This window comes from Heteronotia binoei, chromosome 10, assembly GCF_032191835.1.
Source record: "Heteronotia binoei isolate CCM8104 ecotype False Entrance Well chromosome 10, APGP_CSIRO_Hbin_v1, whole genome shotgun sequence".
Lineage (NCBI taxonomy): Eukaryota > Metazoa > Chordata > Lepidosauria > Squamata > Gekkonidae > Heteronotia > Heteronotia binoei.
The window spans coordinates 18,444,562-18,448,996 of record NC_083232.1 but is presented as its reverse complement, the minus strand read 5'-3'; positions in this window follow the sequence as shown (position 1 = coordinate 18,448,996).

The window sequence follows — 4,435 nt, the reverse complement described above, 5'->3', positions numbered from 1 at the left end:
ATTCAGGATGTAAGCTTTCGTGTGCTCATAGCACACTTCATCAGACAATAGGATAGGAAGGAATTAGCAGTCCTACATATATAGAGAGTAGGCAGCGTATAAAAACATTTTCACTGTTTTGCATGCTAATTCATACAAAAGCTTAAGTTCTGAATAATAATAAAATTTATTCTTATATCCCACCCTCCCCCGCCGAAGCGGGCTCAGGGCGGCTCACATGACATGAATAAACCTTTGTCCGTCTTAAAGGTGCTCCTGGATTCCAGCTTTGTTCTATTGCTTCAGACCAACACGGCTGCCCACCCGGATCTAATAGTATGTGGTGGACCTCTCACGGTTTTCGAGGCAGGAGATAAAGAGAGTTTGCCATTGCCTGCCCTTGTGTAACAACCATTGACTTCCTTGGTGGTCTCCTATCCAAGTACTAACCTGCTAAGCATTGATCTGACAGCATTGGAGTAGCCTAGCCTGGGTCATCAAGGTCAGGGTGAACCAGGTAAAATGTAGCGTAGCATCTTTTCTTAAGTCCAATAACATTGTGAGAACATTTTTGAGTCCCTCAGAACTCTTCTTAATGCTTGATTGTAATAAAAAGGGAGATAAGATCTTTCTAGCCTGTTCTGGGAAATTTGAAAGCTGGTCTTTGTTTTGGCACAGTTTTGTTGGACAAAAGAATGGGTTCTAAAAGTTTACATTTCTGCTGCTTCCAGAATCCTCAGCCCCCACTGTGAACCGGCAAAGCTATTAAGTCCATTTAAGTCTGTGGTATATGGTAGATATGCATCAAAATGAATAGCTAGAGGAGCTGTCTTGCAAAAACCACAGACTCGGGTCTTGCTAGAATCAGAGAAATAGCAATGTGAAGGGAACACAGAGGTGGGGGCCTCTGGGACAAAAATGAAGGGAATTGCCCATGCAGAAATTCCAGAGGGCTAGCCAAGTGTTCATCTGTTGCAGTGAAAAAAAAGAGATTGGCAGCACCTAGGGATGCTAACTCTGAGTTCAGAAAGACCTGGAGATTTTGGGGGTGAAGCCCGGGGAGGACTGGGTTTGGGGAGGGGCAACCCCTCAATGGGGTATGATACCATAGCCATAGAGTCCACTTTCCAGAGCAGCCATTTCCCCCCCAGGGAAACTGATCCCTGTCACTGGGAGATCAGTTCTAATTCCAGGTAGGGTTGCCAGGTCCAATTCAAAAAATATCTGGGGACTTTGGGGGTGGAGCCAGGAGACACTGGGGTGGAGCCAGGAGCAAGGTTGTGACCAGAATAATTGACATTACATTTAAAGGGACCACACACCTTTTAAATGCCTTCCCTTCACTGGAAATAATGAAGGATAGAGGCAACTTCTTTGGGGTCTCACAGAATTGTACCCCCTGGACCAACCATTTTGAAACTTGGTGGGTATTTTGAAGAGAGGCACTGGATGCTATGCTGCAAATTTGGTGCCTCTACCTCAAACACAGCCCCCCCCTCGAGTCCCAGATATCCACAGATCAATTATCCATTATACCCTATGGGAATTGGTCTCCATAAGAAATAATGGAGTGCCCAGCAGACATTCCCTCCCCCCTCTGCTTTCTGATGACCCTGAAGCAGGGGAAGGGCCTCCAAACCGGGGGATCCCCAGCCCCCAACTGGAGATTTATTGTGAATACCTACTCCTAAATCCAAGCAATTGCTTCCTACAAAACAATGTGCATTAAATATTACATTGAAAATTATACAGTGAAAAAACCATCCACTGCACACAATGCAACTACTCTCCATTTGTATCAATAAGTCCTAATATCAACGTTATCTTCTTATGAAGGTCCGACGGGAGAACCGGTCCAGTTGTGTAACCATTTTGGATTAAACAATCCTTCTTCCTGGGACCACTTTATATAATGAAAAATCCAGAAGTCTAGTAGTGCTGTGAATAATTTCAACAATTGTATATCCTCCACTGTATTCCACACACCCTGGCTTTCTCTTATTTATTTGCATGCGGAACACTGCTGCCAATTTTCCTTTGTGTCAGCATTATATGATTTACTGCACTACTAGACTGGAAAGGTGGGGAAATAGTGGGATTTGGCAATACAATTTTAAAAATAAAAAACCAAGGAAAAGCTCAAGGATCACAGCAGAAAATAAAAATATAAAACAAAAATATAAAATGTTCTGGGCTTGGGAAAACATTAAATGGCTGGGCACTGCAAGCTTCTTCCCGTGCTCCCATGTTTATTCAGATTTGCAATGGCTTTTCAGGGTAATATCCCCCTTTGGCTGTGGGTTTCCAGGTTAGAGTACTCACTAAGCATCAGTTCTAAGGTCCATTCAGCAGAGACATGTTGGCTCAAAGCATCAATCTTTTGTTTGCAAGGTCACTCAACTCCAGTAAAGAACAGCTTCTAGCTGGCCATATAAATGCTGAAAAGTGAAACTGAGTTCCACTCCATTAAAATACATTGCAGCACAGACAAAGCTGCAAAGAAAACATGGAATGGATTTTCTATTAAGGTCTATGTGCCCAGACAGACTACTCTCAGAGCGACACCAATCTTGTCATTAGGAATTTTCTCCTATAGTTAAACTAAAATCTACCCTCCTATAATTTAAAATCACTAACACTGCAATCCTAAACTGAGTTACTCCAATCCGAGCCCACTGATTTTAATAGGCTTAGTCCGGGATGACTCTATCCTGTGCTTTGAAGCGGAGAACTACACACACGCATGCATGCACCATGCCTACAATGAAATGAAAGCTGTATAATCTGTGACATTGAGAGTGTATTTTATACCCACAGTAACTTGAAGCTTTAAGCATATGAAGGGGGTGCTGGTGAAATTTTTTGCACCGAATAAAGCACTTTCACACACACTGAATAATGCACTTTCAACTGACTTTCAATGCACTTTAAGGATTATTTGCAAGTGGATCTTGCTGTTCCACACAGTAAAATCCTGTTGCAAAGTGCATTGAAAGCAGACTGAAAGTGCATTATTCAGTTTATGTGAAAGCACCAGTAAATAGGGTTGCCAATCCCCCGTTGGGGGCCGGGGATCCCCTGGTTTGGAGACCCTCCCCCACTTCAGGGTCATCAGAAAGTGGGGGGAGGGGGATTGCTGCTGGGCACTCCATTATACCCTATGGAGATTGATTCCCATAGCGTATAATGGAGAATTGATCCATGGGAATCTAGGGCTCGGGGGGATGTTTGTTTGAGGTAGAGGCACAGAAATATCAGCATAGCATCTGGTGCCTCTCCTCAAAACAGCCCTCAAGTTTCAAAAAGATTGGACCAGGGGGTCCAATTCTATAAGTCCCCAAAGAAGGTGCCACTATCTTCCATTATTTCCTATGGAAGGAAGGCATTTAAAAGGAGCACGGTCCCTTTAATTGTAATTGCCAGAACTCCTTTTGGAGTTCAATCATGCTTGTCACACCCTGGCTCCACACCATGTCTCCTGACTCCATCCCCGAAGTCCCCAGATATTTCTTAAGTTGGACTTGGCAACCCTACCAGTAAAACAGTCCTTAAATCGAGATTAGAATTGTTTTATTCTAGAACGGGTGGCTAAACTTGCTTAAGAGCCACACAGAATAAACATCAGATGTTTGAGAGCCACAACACAAGACATGAATGTCAGATGTTTGAATGTTGCAAAGCACGGAGGCAGACAAATAGATGGGTGGAGGCAGGAGAGGTGGAAAGAAAGCAACTTTAAATGCATTCTCCACGCTGCTGGTTGTCTTGGTTTGGAGATTTACCAAGTCTCAACACATGCGTTCTCCAAGCAGATTGATGGGACAGTAGGTGCTTCGAGAGCCACACAATATGTGTGAAAGAGTCACATGCGGCTCCCGAGCAACAGTTTGGCCACCCCAATCTAGAATAAACTTTTACGGACCTCAGACTCGGAAAAGTGGCCTGTCTAGTCCATAAACATTTATGCTGGAATAAATTTTTTGTTGGTCGCTTTACGCTGCAAGACCCCTGTTTGTTTCTGCCTACAGACAGTGGCGCAGCTGGCTCTCTGGAATTACTTGTGTTTCCACAGTAAATCTATTAGCCTTTAAAGTGCCACGAAACTCCAGTCTTCTCATTCTCCTCAGAGAAGAGCGATCGAATTCTGTCAAAGGCGGGAAAGAGGAGAAGCTGGGCGGAGCTAGGGGCGGGAACCCCACCAGGGGGCGGGGCTTAAGGGGACGAAGCGGATGGCCCGAGCGGCGCCTTTACTACCGGTTGTTTTGTTAGTGGGCGGGGTCTAGACGAGTCCATTCTGCAGAGTAATAAGGGGAGAAACGATATTTCATTACCCAGGCTGCCCGGTTTAGTCTTCAAGGGAGACGGTGGAATCGGAAAGTTTGGTTTCCACCGGAATCCAGTTTCCTGCTATTTAGTGGGAGGCTTCAAAAGCATGGAGGAAACTCTGCTTTATTCT